Here is a 19,285-nt window from a genome sequence, read left to right as displayed (position 1 = left end):
ACCCTTACAGCAAGGTGAATTTTTATTTTTTTAGATTGCACCACCCTTACAGCAAGGTGAATGGTTATATTTAGATTACCAAACCCTTACAGCAAGGTGAATGGTTATTTTTTAGATTACCCCACCCTTAAAGGAAGGTGAATGGTTATTTTTGAGATTACCCCACCCTTACAGCAAGGTGAATGGTTATATTTGAGATGACCCTACCCTTACAGCAAGGTGAATGGTTATATTTAGATGACCCCACCCTTACAGCAAGGTGAATGGTTATTTTTAGATTACCAAACCCTTACAGCAAGGTGAATGGCTATTTTTAGATTACCCCACCCTTACAGCAAGGTGAATGGCTATTTTTTAGATTGCCCCACACTTACGGCAAGGTGAATGGTTATATTTAGATTACTCCACCCTTACAGCAAGGTGAATGGTTATTTTTTAGATTAGCCCACACTTACAGCAAGGTGAATGGTTATTTTTGAGATTACCCCACCCTTAAAGCAAGGTGAATGGTTATATTTAGATATTTAGATTACCAAACCCTTAGAGCAAGGTGAATGGTTATTTTTTAGATTACCCCACACTTACAGCAAGGTGAATGGTTATTTGTGAGATTACCCCATCCTTACAGCAAGGTGAATGGTTATTTGTGAGATTACCCCACCTTTACAGCAAGGTGAATGGTTATTTTTTAGATTACCCCACACTTACAGCAAGGTGAATGGCTATTTTTGAGATTACCCCACCCTTAAAGCAAGGTGAATGGTTATATTTAGATTACCCCACCCTTACAGCAAGGTGAATGGTGATATTTTAGATTACCCCACACTTACAGCAAGGTGAATGGTTATATTTAGATTACCCCCACCCTTACAGCAAGGTGAATGGTTATTTTTTAGATTACCCCAACCTTACAGCAAGGTGAATGGCTATTTTTGAGATTACCCCACCCTTAAAGCAAGGTGAATGGTTATATTTAGATATTTAGATTACCACACCCTTAGAGCAAGGTGAATGGTTATTTGTGAGATTACCCCAACCTTACAGCAAGGTGAATGGTTATATTTTAGATTACCCCACACTTACAGCAAGGTGAAAGGTTATATTTAGATTACCCCACACTTACAGCAAGGTGAATGGTTATATTTAGATTACCCCACACTTACAGCAAGGTGAATGGTTATATTTAGATTACCCCACCCTTACAGCAAGGTGAATGGTTATTTTTGAGATGACCCCACCCCTTACAGCAAGGTGAGTGGTTATTTTTAGATTGCCCAACACTTACAGCAAGGTGAATGGTTATTTTTGAGATAACCCCATCCTTAAAGCAAGGTGAATGGTTATATTTAGATTACCCCACACTTACAGCAAGGTGAATGGTTATTTTTGAGATTACCCCACCCTTAAAGCAAGGTGAATGGTTATATTTAGATATTTAGATTACCCCACCCTTAAAGCAAGGTGAATGGTTATATTTAGATATTTAGATTACCACACCCTTAGAGCAAGGTGAATGGTTATATTTAGATTACTCCACCCTTACAGCAAGGTGAATGGTTATTTTTGAGATTTTTAGATTACCCCACCCTTACAGCAAGGTGATTGGTTATATTTTAGATTACCCCACCCTTACAGCAAGGTGAATGGTTATATTTAGATTACCGCACCCTTACAGCAAGGTTAATGGTTATATTTAGATTACTCCACCCTTACAGCAAGGTGAATGGTTATTTTTTTGATTACCCCCCTTACATCAAGGTGAATGGTTATTTTTTAGATTACCCGACACTTACAGCAAGGTGAATGGTTATTTGTGAGATTACCCCACCCTTACAGCAAGGTGAATGGTTATTTGTGAGATTACCCCACCCTTAAAGCAAAGTGAATGGTTATTTGTGAGATTACCCCCACCCTTACAGCAAGGTGAATGGTTATTTGTGAGATTACCCCACCCTTACAGCAAGGTGAATGGTTATTTTTTAGATTACCCCACCCTTACAGCAAGGTGTATGGTTATTTGTGAGATTACCCCACCCTTAAAGCAAGGTGAATGGTTATATTTAGATTACCCCACACTTACAGCAAGGTGAATGGTTATTTTTTTGATTACCCCACCCTTAAAGCAAGGTGAATGGTTATATTTAGATATTTAGGTTACCCCACACTTACAGCAAGGTGAATGGTTATTTTTGAGATTACCCCACCCTTAAAGCAAGGTGAATGGTTATATTTAGATATTTAGATTACCCCACCCTTAAAGCAAGGTGAATGGTTATATTTAGATATTTAGATTACCCCACCCTTACAGCAAGGTGAATGGCTATATTTTAGATTACCCCACCCTTACAGTAAGGTGAATGGTTATTTTTGAGATTACCCCACCCTTAAAGCAAGGTGAATGGTTATATTTAGATATTTAGATTACCCCACCCTTACAGCAAGGTGAATGGTAATATTTTAGATTATCCCACCCTTACACCAAGGTGAATGGTTATATTTAGATTACCCCACCCTTACAGCAAGGTGAATGGTTATTTTTGAGATTTTTAGATTACCCCACACTTACAGCAAGGTGAATGGTTATTTTTGAGATTACCCCACCCTTACAGCAAGGTGAATGGTTATTTTTGAGATTTTTAGATTACCCCACCCTTACAGCAAGGTGAATGGATATATTTTATATTACCCCACCCTTACAGCAAGGTGAATGGTTATATTTAGATTATCCCACCCTTACAGCAAGGTGAATGGTTATATTTAGATTACTCCACCCTTACAGCAAGTGGAATGGTTATTTTTTTGATTACCCCACCCTTACAGCAAGGTGAATGGTTATTTTTTAGATTACCCGACCCTTACAGCAAGGTGAATGGTTATTTGTGAGATTACCCCATCCTTACAGCAAGGTGAATGGTTATTTGTGAGATTACCCCACCCTTACAGCAAGGTGAATGGTTATTTGTGAGATTACCCCACCCTTACAGCAAGGTGAATGGTTATTTGTGAGATTACCCAACCCTTAAAGCAAGGTGAATGGTTATATTTAGATTACCCCACACTTACAGCAAGGTGAATGGTTATTTTTGAGATTACCCCACCCTTAAAGCAAGGTGAATGGTTATATTTAGATATTTAGATTACCCCACCCTTAAAGCAAGGTGAATGGTTATATTTAGATATTTAGATTACCCCACCCTTACAGCAAGGTGAATGGCTATATTTTAGATTACCCCACCCTTACAGTAAGGTGAATGGTTATTTTTGAGATTACCCCACCCTTAAAGCAAGGTGAATGGTTATATTTAGATATTTAGATTACCCCACCCTTACAGCAAGGTGAATGGTAATATTTTAGATTATCCCACCCTTACACCAAGGTGAATGGTTATATTTAGATTACCCCACCCTTACAGCAAGGTGAATGGTTATTTTTGAGATTTTTAGATTACCCCACACTTACAGCAAGGTGAATGGTTATTTTTGAGATTACCCCACCCTTACAGCAAGGTGAATGGTTATTTTTGAGATTTTTAGATTACCCCACCCTTACAGCAAGGTGAATGGTTATATTTTAGATTACCCCACCCTTACAGCAAGGTGAATGGTTATATTTAGATTATCCCACCCTTACAGCAAGGTGAATGGTTATATTTAGATTACTCCACCCTTACAGCAAGTGGAATGGTTATTTTTTGATTACCCCACCCTTACAGCAAGGTGAATGGTTATTTTTTAGATTACCCACCCTTACAGCAAGGTGAATGGTTATTTGTGAGATTACCCCATCCTTACAGCAAGGTGAATGGTTATTTGTGAGATTACCCCACCCTTACAGCAAGGTGAATGGTTATTTGTGAGATTACCCCACCCTTACAGCAAGGTGAATGGTTATTTTTGAGATTACCCCACCCTTAAAGCAAGGTGAATGGTTATATTTAGATTACCCCACACTTACAGCAAGGTGAATGGTTATTTTTGAGATTACCCCACCCTTAAAGCAAGGTGAATGGTTATATTTAGATATTTAGATTACCCCACCCTTACAGCAAGGTGAATGGTTATTTTTGAGATATTTAGATTACCCCACACTTACAGCAAGGTGAATGGTTATTTTTGAGATTACCCCACCCTTACAGCAAGGTGAATGGTTATATTTTAGATTACCCCACCCTTACAGCAAGGTGAATGGTTATATTTAGATTACCCCACCCTTACAGCAAGGTGAATGGTTATATTTAGATTACCCCACCCTTACAGCAAGGTGAATGGTTATATTTAGATTACCCCACCCTTACAGCAAGGTGAATGGTTATATTTAGATTACCCCACCCTTACAGCAAGGTGAATGGTTATTTTTGAGATTTTTAGATTACCCCACCCTTACAGCAAGGTGAATGGTTATATTTTAGATTACTCCACCCTTACAGCAAGGTGAATGGTTATTTTTTTGATTACCCCACCCTTACAGCAAGGTGAATGGTTATTTTTGAGATTACCACACCCTTACAGCAATGTTAATGGTTATTTTGAGATTACCCCACCCTTACAGCAAGGTGTATGGTTATTTGTGAGATTACCCCACCCTTACAGCAAGGTGAATGGTTATATTTAGATTACCCCACCCTTACAGCAAGGTGAATGGTTATTTTTGAGATGACCCCACCCTTACAGCAAGGTGAGTGGTTCTTTTTTAGATTGCCTAACACTTACAGCAAGGTGAATGGTTATTTTTGAGATAACCCCATCCTTAAAGCAAGGTGAATGGTTATATTTAGATTACCCCACACTTACAGCAAAGGTGAATGGTTATTTTTGAGATTACCCCACCCTTAAAGCAAGGTGAATAGTTATTTTTGAGATTTTTAGATTACCCCAACCTTACAGCAAGGTGAATGGTTATATTTTAGATTACCCCACCCTTACAGCAAGGTGAATGGTTATATGTTATATTTAGATTACCCCACCCTTACAGCAAGGTGAATGGTTATTTTTGAGATTTTTAGATTACCCCACCCTTACAGCAAGGTGAATGGTTATATTTTAGATTACCCCACCCTTACAGCAAGGTGAATGGTTATTTTTGAGATTACCCCACCCTTGCCGCAAGGTGAGTGGTTATATTTAGATTACTCCACCCTTACAGCAAGGTGAATGGTAATTTTTTTGATTACCCCACCCTTACAGCGAGGTGAATGGTTATTTGTGAGATTATCCCACCCTTACAGCAAGGTGAATGGTTATTTGTGAGATTACCCCACCCTTAAAGCAAGGTAAATGGTTATTTGTGAGATTACCCCACCCTTACAGCAAGGTGAATGGTTATTTGTGAGATTACCCCACCCTTACAGCAAGGTGAATGGTTATTTTTTAGATTACCCCACCCTTACAGCAAGGTGTATGGTTATTTGTGAGATTACCCCACCCTTAAAGCAAGGTGAATGGTTATTTGTGAGATTACCCCACCCTTACAGCAAGGTGAATGGCTATTTTTTAGATTGCCCCACACTTACGGCAAGGTGAATGGTTATATTTAGATTACTCCACCCTTACAGCAAGGTGAATGGTTATTTTTTAGATTAGCCCACACTTACAGCAAGGTGAATTGTTATTTTTGAGATTACCCCACCCTTAAAGCAAGGTGAATGGTTATATTTAGATATTTAGATTACCAAACCCTTAGAGCAAGGTGAATGGTTATTTTTTAGATTACCCCACACTTACAGCAAGGTGAATGGTTATTTGTGAGATTACCCCATCCTTACAGCAAGGTGAATGGTTATTTGTGAGATTACCCCCACCCTTACAGCAAGGTGAATGGTTATTTTTAGATTACCCCACACTTACAGCAAGGTGAATGGCTATTTTTGAGATTACCCCACCCTTAAAGCAAGGTGAATAGTTATATTTAGATTACCCCACCCCTTACAGCAAGGTGAATGGTGATATTTTAGATTACCCCACACTTACAGCAAGGTGAATGGTTATATTTAGATTACCCCACCCTTACAGCAAGGTGAATGGTTATTTTTTAGATTACCCCAACCTTACAGCAAGGTGAATGGCTATTTTTGAGATTACCCCACCCTTAAAGCAAGGTGAATGGTTATATTTAGATATTTAGATTACCACACCCTTAGAGCAGGGTGAATGGTTATTTGTGAGATTACCCCAACCTTACAGCAAGGTGAATGGTTATATTTTAGATTACCCCACACTTACAGCAAGGTGAAAGGTTATATTTAGATTACCCCACACTTACAGCAAGGTGAATGGTTATATTTAGATTACCCCACCCTTACAGCAAGGTGAATGGTTATATTTAGATTACCCCACCCTTACAGCAAGGTGAATGGTTATTTTTTTAGATTACCCTACCCTTACAGCAAGGTGAATGGTTATATTTAGATTACCCCACCCTTACAACAAGGTAAATAGTTATTGTTGAGATTACCCCACCTTTACAGCAAGGTGAATGGTTATATTTAGATTACCCCACCCTTACAGCAAGGTGAATGGTTATATTTAGATTACCCCACCCTTACAGCAAGGTGAATGGTTATTTTTTAGATTACTCGACCCTTACAGCAAGGTGAATGGTTATTTGTTTGATTACCTCACCCTTACAGCAAGATGAATGGTTATTTTTGAGATGACCCCACCCTTACAGCAAGGTGAATGGTTATTTGTTTGATTACCTCACCCTTACAGCAAGGTGAGTGGTTATTTGTTTGATTAACTCACCCTTACAGCAAGGTGAATGTTTATTTTTTAGATTGCACCACCCTTACAGCAAGGTGAATGGTTATATTTAGATTACCAAACCCTTACAGCAAGGTGAATGGTTATTTTTTAGATTACCCCACCCTTAAAGGAAGGTGAATGGTTATATTTAGATTACCAAACCCTTACAGCAAGGTGAATGGTTATTTTTGAGATTACCCCACCCTTACAGCAAGGTGAATGGTTATTTTTGAGATTACCCCACCCTTACAGCAAGGTGAATGGTTATATTTGAGATGACCCTACCCTTACAGCAAGGTGAATGGTTATATTTTAGATTACCCCACACTTACAGCAAGGTGAATGGTTATATTTAGATTACCCCACCCTTACAGCAAGGTGAATGGTTATTTTTGAGATGACCCCACCCTTACAGCAAGGTGAGTGGTTATTTTTTTAGATTGCCCAACACTTACAGCAAGGTGAATGGTTATTTTTGAGATAACCCCATCCTTAAAGCAAGGTGAATGGTTATATTTAGATTACCCCACCCTTACAGCAAGGTGAATGGTTATATTTAGATTACCCCACCCTTACAGCAAGGTGAATGGTTATATTTTAGATTACCCCACCCTTAAAGCAAGGTGAATGGTTATTTTTGAGATTTTTAGATTACCCCACCCTTACAGCAAGGTGAATGGTTATTTGTGAGATTACCCCACCCTTACAGCAAGGTGAATGGCTATTTTTTAGATTACCCCACCCTTACAGCAAGGTGAATGGTTATTTGTGAGATTACCCCACCCTTACAGCAAGGTGAATGGCTATTTTTTAGATTGCCCCACACTTACGGCAAGGTGAATGGTTATATTTAGATTACTCCACCCTTACAGCAAGGTGAATGGTTATTTTTTAGATTAGCCCACACTTACAGCAAGGTGAATGGTTATTTTTGAGATTACCCCACCCTTAAAGCAAGGTGAATGGTTATATTTAGATATTTAGATTACCAAACCCTTAGAGCAAGGTGAATGGTTATTTTTTAGATTACCCCACACTTACAGCAAGGTGAATGGTTATTTGTGAGATTACCCCATCCTTACAGCAAGGTGAATGGTTATTTGTGAGATTACCCCACCCTTACAGCAAGGTGAATGGTTATTTTTTAGATTACCCCACACTTACAGCAAGGTGAATGGCTATTTTTGAGATTACCCCACCCTTAAAGCAAGGTGAATGGTTATATTTAGATTACCCCACCCTTACAGCAAGGTGAATGGTGATATTTTAGATTACCCCACACTTACAGCAAGGTGAATGGTTATATTTAGATTACCCCACCCTTACAGCAAGGTGAATGGTTATTTTTTAGATTACCCCAACCTTACAGCAAGGTGAATGGCTATTTTTGAGATTACCCCACCCTTAAAGCAAGGTGAATGGTTATATTTAGATATTTAGATTACCACACCCTTAGAGCAGGGTGAATGGTTATTTGTGAGATTACCCCAACCTTACAGCAAGGTGAATGGTTATATTTTAGATTACCCCACACTTACAGCAAGGTGAAAGGTTATATTTAGATTACCCCACACTTACAGCAAGGTGAATGGTTATATTTAGATTACCCCACCCTTACAGCAAGGTGAATGGTTATATTTAGATTACCCCACCCTTACAGCAAGGTGAATGGTTATTTTTTTAGATTACCCTACCCTTACAGCAAGGTGAATGGTTATATTTAGATTACCCCACCCTTACAACAAGGTAAATAGTTATTGTTGAGATTACCCCACCTTTACAGCAAGGTGAATGGTTATATTTAGATTACCCCACCCTTACAGCAAGGTGAATGGTTATATTTAGATTACCCCACCCTTACAGCAAGGTGAATGGTTATTTTTTAGATTACTCGACCCTTACAGCAAGGTGAATGATTATTTGTTTGATTACCTCACCCTTACAGCAAGATGAATGGTTATTTTTGAGATGACCCCACCCTTACAGCAAGGTGAATGGTTATTTGTTTGATTGCCTCACCCTTACAGCAAGGTGAGTGGTTATTTGTTTGATTAACTCACCCTTACAGCAAGGTGAATGTTTATTTTTTAGATTGCACCACCCTTACAGCAAGGTGAATGGTTATATTTAGATTACCAAACCCTTACAGCAAGGTGAATGGTTATTTTTTAGATTACCCCACCCTTAAAGGAAGGTGAATGGTTATATTTAGATTACCAAACCCTTACAGCAAGGTGAATGGTTATTTTTGAGATTACCCCACCCTTACAGCAAGGTGAATGGTTATTTTTGAGATTACCCCACCCTTACAGCAAGGTGAATGGTTATATTTGAGATGACCCTACCCTTACAGCAAGGTGAATGGTTATATTTAGATGACCCCACCCTTACAGCAAGGTGAATGGTTATTTTTGAGATTACCTCACTCTTACAGCAAGGTGAATGATTATATGTAGATTACCCTACCCTTACAGCAAGGTGAATGTTTTTGATCCCCCTAGATGTTATATTTAGATTACCCCACCCTTAAAACAAGGTGAATGGTTATTTTTGAGATTACCCCACCCTTACAGCAAGGTGAATGGTTATATTTAGATTACCCCACCCTTAAAACAAGGTGAATGGTTATTTTTGAGATTACCCGACCCTTACAGCAAGGTGAATGGTTATTTGTTTGATTACCTCACCCTTACAGCAAGATGAATGGTTATTTTTGAGATGACCCCACCCTTACAGCAAGGTGAATGGTTATTTTTGAGATGACCCCACCCTTACAGCAAGGTGAATGGTTATATTTAGATTACCAAACCCTTACAGCAAGGTGAATGGTTATTTTTGAGATTACCCCACCCTTAGAGCAAGGTGAATGGTTATTTTTTAGATTACCCCACCCTTACAGCAAGGTGAATGGTTATATTTAGATTACCCCACCCTTAAAACAAGGTGAATGGTTATTTTTGAGATTACCCCACCCTTACAGCAAGGTGAATGGTTATTTTTTAGATGACCCCACCCTTACAGCAAGGTGAATGGTTATTTGTTTGATTACCTCACCCTTACAGCAAGGTGAGTGGTTATTTGTTTGATTACCTCACCCTTACAGCAAGGTGAATGTTTATTTTTTAGATTGCACCACCCTTACAGCAAGGTGAATGGTTATATTTAGATTACCAAACCCTTACAGCAAGGTTAATGGTTATTTTTGAGATTACCCCACCCTTACAGCAAGGTGAATGGTTATTTTTGAGATTACCCCACCCTTACAGCAAGGTGAATGGTTATTTTTGAGATGACCCTACCCTTACAGCAATTTGAATGGTTATATTTAGATGACCCCACCCTTACAGCAAGGTGAATGGTTATTTGTGTGATTACCTCACTCTTACAGCAAGGTGAGTGGTTACATTTTAGATTACCCCACACTTACAGCAAGGTGAATGGTTATATGTAGATTACCCCACCCTTACAGCAAGGTGAATGGTTATTTGTTTGATTACCTCACCCTTACAGCAAGGTGAGTGGTTATTTGTTTGATTACCTCACCCTTACAGCAAGGTGAATGTTTATTTTTTAGATTGCACCACCCTTACAGCAAGGTGAATGGTTATATTTAGATTACCAAACCCTTACAGCAAGGTTAATGGTTATTTTTGAGATTACCCCACCCTTACAGCAAGGTGAATGGTTATTTTTGAGATTACCCCACCCTTACAGCAAGGTGAATGGTTATTTTTGAGATGACCCTACCCTTACAGCAATTTGAATGGTTATATTTAGATGACCCCACCCTTACAGCAAGGTGAATGGTTATTTGTGTGATTACCTCACTCTTACAGCAAGGTGAGTGGTTACATTTTAGATTACCCCACACTTACAGCAAGGTGAATGGTTATATGTAGATTACCCCACCCTTACAGCAAGGTGAATGTTTATTTTTTAGATTGCCCCACCCTTACAGCAAGGTGAATGGTTATTTTTGAGATTACCCCACCCTTAAAAGAAGGTGAATGGTTATATTTAGATTACCAAACCCTTACAGCAAGTTAAATGGTTATTTTTGAGATTACCCCACCCTTACAGCAAGGTGAATGGTTATTTTTTAGATTACCCCACCCTTAAAGGAAGGTGAATGGTTATATTTAGATTACCAAACCCTTACAGCAAGGTGAATGGTTATTTTTTAGATTGCCCCACACTTACAACAAGGTGAATGGTTATTTTTGAGATTACCCCACCCTTACAGCAAGGTGAATGGTTGTATTTAGATTACTCCACCCTTACAGCAAGGTGAATGGTTATATTTAGATTACCCCACCCTTACAGCAAGGTGAATGGTTGTATTTAGATTACTCCAACCTTACAGCAAGGTGAATGGTTATATTTAGATTACCCCACCCTTAAAACAAGGTGAATGGTTATTTTTTAGATTACCCGACCCTTACAGCAAGGTGAATGGTTATTTGTTTGATTACCTCACCCTTACAGCAAGATGAATGGTTATTTTTGAGATGACCCCACCCTTACAGCAAGGTGAATGGTTATTTGTTTGATTACCTCACCCTTACAGCAAGGTGAGTGGTTATTTGTTTGATTACCTCACCCTTACAGCAAGGTGAATGTTTATTTTTTAGATTGCACCACCCTTACAGCAAGGTGAATGGTTATATTTAGATTACCAAACCCTTACAGCAAGGTGAATGGTTATTTTTTAGATTACCCCACCCTTAAAGGAAGGTGAATGGTTATATTTAGATTACCCCACCCTTACAGCAAGGTGAATGGTTATTTTTGAGATTTCCCCACCCTTACAGCAAGGTGAATGTTTATTTGTGTGATTACCTCACTCTTACAGCAAGGTGAGTGGTTATATTTTAGATTACCCCACACTTACAGCAAGGTGAATGGTTATATTTTAGATTGCCCCACCCTTACAGCAAGGTGAATGGTTATTTTTGAGATGACCCCACCCTTACAGCAAGGTGTATGGTTATTTGTGTGATTACCTCACTCTTACAGCAAGGTGAGTGGTTATATTTTAGATTACCCCACACTTACAGCAAGGTGAATGGTTATATGTAATTACCCCACCCTTACAGCAAGGTGAATGGTTATATTTAGATTACCAAACCCTTACAGCAAGGTGAATGGTTATTTTTGAGATTACCCCACCCTTACAGCAAGGTGAATGGTTATTTTTGAGATTACCCCACCCTTAAAGGAAGGTGAATGGTTATATTTAGATTACCAAACCCTTACAGCAAGGTGAATGGATATTTTTTAGATTGCCCCACACTTACAACAAGGTGAATGGTTATTTTTGAGATTACCCCACCCTTACAGCAAGGTGAATGGTTATTTTTTAGATTGCCCCACACTTACAACAAGGTGAATGGTTATTTTTTAAATTACCCCACCCTTACAGCAAGGTGAATGGTTATTTTTTAGATTACCCCACCCTTACAGCAAGGTGAATGGTTGTATTTAGATTACTCCACCCTTACAGCAAGGTGAATGGTTATATTTAGATTACCCCACCCTTAAAACAAGGTGAATGGTTATTTTTGAGATTAGCCGACCCTTACAGCAAGGTGAATGGTTATTTGTGAGATACCCTACCCTTACAGCAAGGTGAATGGTTATATTTAGATTACCCCACCCTTACAGCAAGGTGAATGGTTATTTTTTAGATTACCCCACCCTTACAGCGAGGTGAATTGTTATTTTTGAGATTAACCCACTCTTACAGCAAGGTGAATGGTTATTTGTGAGATTACCCCACCCTTACATCAAGGTGAATGATTATATGTAGATTACCCCACCCTTACAGCAAGGTGAATGGTTATTTTTTTGATTAACCCACCCTTACAGCAATGTGAATGGTAATTTTTTTGATTAACCCACCCTTACAGCAAGGTGAATGGTTATATTTTAGATTACCCCACCCTTACAGCAAGGTGAATGGTTATTTCTGAGATTACCCCACCCTTAAAGCAAGGTGAATTGTTATTTTTGAGATTACCCCACACTTACAGCAAGGTGAATCGTTATTTGTGAGATACCCTACCCTTGCAGCAAGGTGAATGGTTATTTGTGAGATTACCCCACCCTTACAGCAAGGTGAATGGTTATATTTAGATTACCCCACCCTTACAGCAAGGTGAATGGTTATATGTAGATTACCCCACCCTTACAGCAAGGTAAAAAGTTATTTTTTAGATACCCTACTCTTACAGCAAGGTGAAAGGTTATTTTTTAGATACCCCACCCTTACAGCAAGGTGAATGGTTATTTGTGAGATTACCCCACCCTTACAGCAAGGTGAATGGTTATTTTTTAGATTACTCCACCCTTACAGCAAGGTGAATGGTTATTTTTTTGATTAACCCACCCTTACAGCAAGGTGAATGGCTATATTTTAGATTACCCCACCCTTACAGCAAGGTGAATGGTTATTTGTGAGATTACCCCACCCTTACATCAAGGTGAATGGTTATATGTAGATTACCCCACCCTTACAGCAAGGTGAATGGTTATTTTTTTGATTAACCCACCCTTACAGCAATGTGAATGGTAATTTTTTTGATTAACCCACCCTTACAGCAAGGTGAATGGTTATATTTTAGATTACCCCACCCTTACAGCAAGGTGAATGGTTATTTCTGAGATTACCCCACCCTTAAAGCAAGGTGAATTGTTATTTTTGAGATTACCCCACACTTACAGCAAGGTGAATCGTTATTTGTGAGATACCCTACCCTTACAGCAAGGTGAATGGTTATTTGTGAGATTACCCCACCCTTACAGCAAGGTGAATGGTTATATTTAGATTACCCCACCCTTACAGCAAGGTGAATGGTTATATGTAGATTACCCCACCCTTACAGCAAGGTAAAAAGTTATTTTTTAGATACCCTACTCTTACAGCAAGGTGAAAGGTTATTTTTTAGATACCCCACCCTTACAGCAAGGTGAATGGTTATTTGTGAGATTACCCCACCCTTACAGCAAGGTGAATGGTTATTTTTTAGATTACTCCACCCTTACAGCAAGGTGAATGGTTATTTTTTTGATTAACCCACCCTTACAGCAAGGTGAATGGCTATATTTTAGATTACCCCACCCTTACAGCAAGGTGAATGGTTATTTTTGAGATTACCCCACTCTTACAGCAAGGTGAATGGTTATTTGTGAGATTACCCCACCCTTACATCAAGGTGAATGGTTATATGTAGATTACCCCACCCTTACTGCAAGGTGAATGGTTATTTTTTTGATTAACCCACCCTTACAGCAAGGTGAATGGTTATTTTTTTGATTAACCCACCCTTACAGCAAGGTGAATGGTTATATTTTAGATTACCCCACCCTTACAGCAAGGTGAATGGTTATTTCTGAGATTACCCCACCCTTAAAGCAAGGTGAATTGTTATTTTTGAGATTACCCCACCCTTACAGCAAGGTGAATGGTTATATTTTAGATTGCCCCACCCTTACAGCAAGGTGAATGGTTATTTTTGAGATGACCCCACCCTTACAGCAAGGTGTATGGTTATTTGTGTGATTACATCACTCTTACAGCAAGGTGAGTGGTTATATTTTAGATTACCCCACACTTACAGCAAGGTGAATGGTTATATGTAATTACCCCACCCTTACAGCAAGGTGAATGTTTATTTTTTAGATTGCCCCACCCTTACAGCAAGGTGAATGGTTATTTTTGAGATTACCCCACCCTTAAAGGAAGGTGAATGGTTATATTTAGATTACCAAACCCTTACAGCAAGGTGAATGGTTATTTTTGAGATTACCCCACCCTTACAGCAAGGTGAATGGTTATTTTTGAGATTACCCCACCCTTAAAGGAAGGTGAATGGTTATATTTAGATTACCAAACCCTTACAGCAAGGTGAATGGATATTTTTTAGATTGCCCCACACTTACAACAAGGTGAATGGTTATTTTTGAGATTACCCCACCCTTACAGCAAGGTAAATGGTTATTTTTTAGATTGCCCCACACTTACAACAAGGTGAATGGTTATTTTTTAAATTACCCCACCCTTACAGCAAGGTGAATGGTTATTTTTTAGATTACCCCACCCTTACAGCAAGGTGAATGGTTGTATTTAGATTACTCCACCCTTACAGCAAGGTGAATGGTTATATTTAGATTACCCCACCCTTAAAACAAGGTGAATGGTTATTTTTGAGATTAGCCGACCCTTACAGCAAGGTGAATGGTTATTTGTGAGATACCCTACCCTTACAGCAAGGTGAATGGTTATATTTAGATTACCCCACCCTTACAGCAAGGTGAATGGTTATTTTTTAGATTACCCCTGTCATGAGCCCTCTCACTCCACCGGGTTACCACCTTAATGTGTTTCCACTATCTTCCACTCTGCTCATCTCTCTCTCTCTACTCAGCCTAACGAGCTCCACCTGTCCCTGCTCTGCTCGGCTCTAATTACTCTGCCAGCTGCGCTGCATTACCCACTAACCTCTCCCAGTATTTAAAGTCCCGTCTCTCAGCTCTCCTTTGTCAGATCGTCTGCAAAGCTCACACCCGGAACCTGTGTGCTCGCGCTTCTGGCTCACCCTTGTTTTGTGACCCCGGACCTGCCTGATTCTTGGATACTCTTCTGCCCCAGGAAAACCAGACCTGCTTTCTGCCATTACGACTCCTGACTACTCTTCGACCCCGGTAACTCTGACCAGCCTTCTGCCTTGCTACAACGTATTTGGATTTCCCTTGAACTGTACTTCTGCCTTGTTTCATCCGCCCCGTTGTGTCTGTGTTTCCTCCCCCCAGGACTTCTGGACCACCAACCACCGGCGTCATCGGACGCACCGCTGCCACTGGGGGGGCACAGACCCAGCACATTGGACGGGATAACCCCTGGAGCCTTCACTCACTCCCTACTTCCCTTTTCCCTTAAGTTTTAATAAACTTTCTGGTGTGACGCAATTGTGGTCCTCTTGTCGTCTGTCTGAACCGTGACAGTACGATCTGACCATCATGGACTCAGCGCACACTTCCCCCCGACATGGAAACCGAAGAACCTGAGCAACCCACCGCCATGCTACGCCTGGAACACACTGAGAGAGAGCTAGGCCGCATGAGCGGCGACATCACCTCTCTGCTTCAGGTCGGCCACCAACAGCATCAGCAGTTCCAGCAGCACCAGCAGCAGTCCCAGCAGCAGCAACAACAACTCGCCAGGATCATCCAACTCCTCACCAACCTTACCCCCAGCCAGTCTGCCCACCAGCCCTGCCTCCGAGTCACCTGCCCCGGTCATTTCAGCCGCTGCCCCGGAACCCAAGATTGGAAACCCCGAGGCGGTTCAACGGCGATTCTACCCAGGTCCGGCCATTCCTGACTAGCTGCCGACTTCAGTTCTCCTTGCAGCCAAGGACCTTCGCCACGGAGGGGGCTAGGGTCGGATATGCCATCACTCACCTGACGGGCCGAGCTCGACTCTGGGGAACAGCAGAGTTCGAACGTCAAACCCCCGCATGTGCAACCTTCGACCGGTTTGCTGAGGAGATGCTGAAGGTGTTTGACCTGGATTCACCAACCGCAGAGGCGTCTCGTGAACTGTTCAGTATTCGACAAGGCAGACGTACAGTCGCAGACCATTCCATCGACTTCCGAACCCTGGCAAGATGAAGTTCTTGGAACACACCATCGTTGGTGGACGCGTTCTTCCATAGCTTGGCTGACTATATCAAGGACGAGTTGGTCTCCCATGAACTGCCTTCCACTCTTGATGAAGCCATCGCACTGACTGTCCGGATCGACAGAAGGATACAGACCCGTCGCCGTGAGAGGGGCGCCAAGGTCCACCAACTACCGGCATTCGGAGAGATCCGACTGGGCTCCTGTCAGCTACTGCCACTCACCCAAGTCAGCTTGATCAGTCTGAGCCTATGGAGATTGGGCGAGCCTCTCTCACTCCTGCAGAGCGCCAGCGCCGCTTCACCTCAAACCTCTGCCTCTATTGTGGAGGTGATGGACATCGTGTGGTAACCTGCCCTTTAAAAGCCGAAGCTCACCGGGCATAGGGGAGTCCGGTTGAGCTCAATGACCATCCAGTCCTCCGACCGCAAACCCTTGCTGCAAGTTCACCTCCGCCTCTCTGACTCTACTCACACCCTGGCTGCTCTGGTGGATTCTGGCGCCGAAGCCAACATAATGGACATCAAGCTGGCACGCCAACTGGGACTGGAGAACCTCCGTTTGACACCTCCTATTCCTGCCCGGGCACTGGACGGACACTTACTCGGATCGGTCACTCATGTCACGGCCCCGGTCTTGATGGGTCTGTCCGGAAACCATCAAGAAACTATCCAGTTTCACCTGCTCCCCTCTCCAGGCCAACCCCTCATCCTGGGTTACCCATGGCTCCGCCGGCACAACCCCTCAGCTCGACTGGGTGACCGGGGTGATCAGGGAGTGGGGAGAGGACTGCCACCGAACCTGCCTGCTTGCTGCCGCACTACCCCCTCGGCCAGTACCTACTAACTCCGCCCCTGACCTCTCCCATGTCCCAGAATGCTACCATGGTCTCAGAGAAGTGTTTAACAAAGCAAGAGCCACATCTCTGCCCCCTCACCCGACCGTACGACTGTGCCATCGACCTCCTCCCTGGAACAGCCCCTCCAAGGGGCCGTCTTTATTCGTTGTCTGCTCCTGAAAGAAGGTCCATGGAGGACTACATCAATGACTCTCTGTCCACAGGATTGATCCGTTCATCTTCATCTCCGGCTGGTGCTGGCTTCTTCTTTGTGGGGAAGAGGGACGGATCTCTTCGCCCCTGCATCGACTACAGGGGACTCAACGACATCACAGTGAAAAACCGTTACCCTCTCCCTCTGCTCACCTCTGCTTTTGAGTTGCTCCAGGGAGCCACTGTTTTTACCAAGTTGGATCTCAGAAACGCTTACCACCTAGTGCGGATCCGGGAGGGAGATGAATGGAAGACCGCATTCAATACACCAACAGGCCACTACGAGTATCTGGTTATGCCTTTTGGCCTCACCAATGCTCCTGCTGTGTTCCAGGCTCTAGTGAATGATGTACTGCGGGACATGTTAAACAAGTTTGTCTTCGTTTACCTGGATGACATCTTAATCTACTCCAGAAACCTGTCTGAACACACCCGCCATGTCCAGCAAGTCCTTCATCGTCTTCTGGAGAATTCCCTCTACGCCAAGGCAGAGAAGTGTGAGTTTCACGTCAAGACAGTGGCCTTCCTGGGGTACATAGTGGCAGAGGGAAGTATCCAAATGGATCCTGCCAAAGTATCAGCAGTCACGTCATGGCCAGTCCCGGAGAACAGAAAGAAGCTGCAACAGTTTCTGGGGTTTGCTAACTTCTATAGAAAGTTTATCCGGAACTACAGTACCGTTGCTGCCCCTCTCACTGCTCTAACCAGCACCAAGCAACCCTTCACCTGGACCCCAGCAGCCGACAAGGCCTTCAGTACCCTCAAGGTAAGGTTCACCTCCGCTCCCATCCTCCAGATGCCTGACGTGGACCGGCAATTCATTGTGGAGGTGGACGCCTCGGATGTGGGAGTTGGTGCTGTGATTTCTCAGTGGGCTGCGGAGGATAGGAAGCTCCATCCCTGTGCCTTTTTCTCACGTCGGTTGTCCCCCTCTGAGTGCAATTACGACATAGGGAACCGAGAGCTGCTGGCTGTGAAGCTTGCCTTGGAGGAGTGGCGTCACTGGCTGGAGGGGTCCACCACTCCATTTCTCGTTTGGACCGATCATAAGAAATTGGAGTACATCCGCACGGCCAAACGGTTGAACTCCAGGCAGTCCCGCTGGGCCCTGTTCTTCACCAGGTTTAATTTCACTCTGTCATACCGGCCTGGATCACGCAACACCAAGCCAGACGCCCTCTCCCGTCAATTCCAGAAGGATGACAACCCCTCCAAGGATCCTGTGTCGATTCTGCCAAGTCCCTGCATCGTAGCAGCTCTGACCTGGGCTGTTGAGGAACAGGTGCTGGAAGCTCTCCGTAACCAGCCCGGTCCCAGCACTTGCCCAGCTGACCGCCTTTTTGTCCCCGAAAACCTAAGGTCCCAGGTCGTTCAGTGGGGACATGACTCCCGCCTAGCTTGTCACCCTGGCTCCACCCGCACTTACAACCTGCTCGCCCAGAGGTTCTGGTGGCCCGCTCTGAGAAAGGATGTACGGGAATTCGTCCAAGCCTGCCCCATCTGCAACCAACACAAGTCGTCCTGCCAGCCCCCAGCCGGATTGCTGCAGCCCCTGCCTGTGCCCAGACGTCCCTGGTCTCACATCGCCCTTGACTTTGTCACGGGGCTGCCCCCTTCAAGGGGCAAGACCGTCATTCTCACCATAGTTGACCGATTCAGCAAGATGGCACACTTCATTCCCCTCCCCAAGCTCCCAACCGCCAAGGAGACCGCCCAGGTGGTCCTGGAACACGTCTTCCGGATCCACGGACTGCCAAAGGATGTAGTTTCTGACCGTGGTCCACAATTCTCCTCCGCTTTTTGGAAGGAGTT

The sequence above is a fragment of the Coregonus clupeaformis genome, chromosome 26, assembly GCF_020615455.1.
Source record: "Coregonus clupeaformis isolate EN_2021a chromosome 26, ASM2061545v1, whole genome shotgun sequence".
Classification (NCBI taxonomy): domain Eukaryota; kingdom Metazoa; phylum Chordata; class Actinopteri; order Salmoniformes; family Salmonidae; genus Coregonus; species Coregonus clupeaformis.
The sequence above is the reverse complement of the archived record's forward strand: the minus strand, read 5'-3'. Positions refer to the sequence as shown.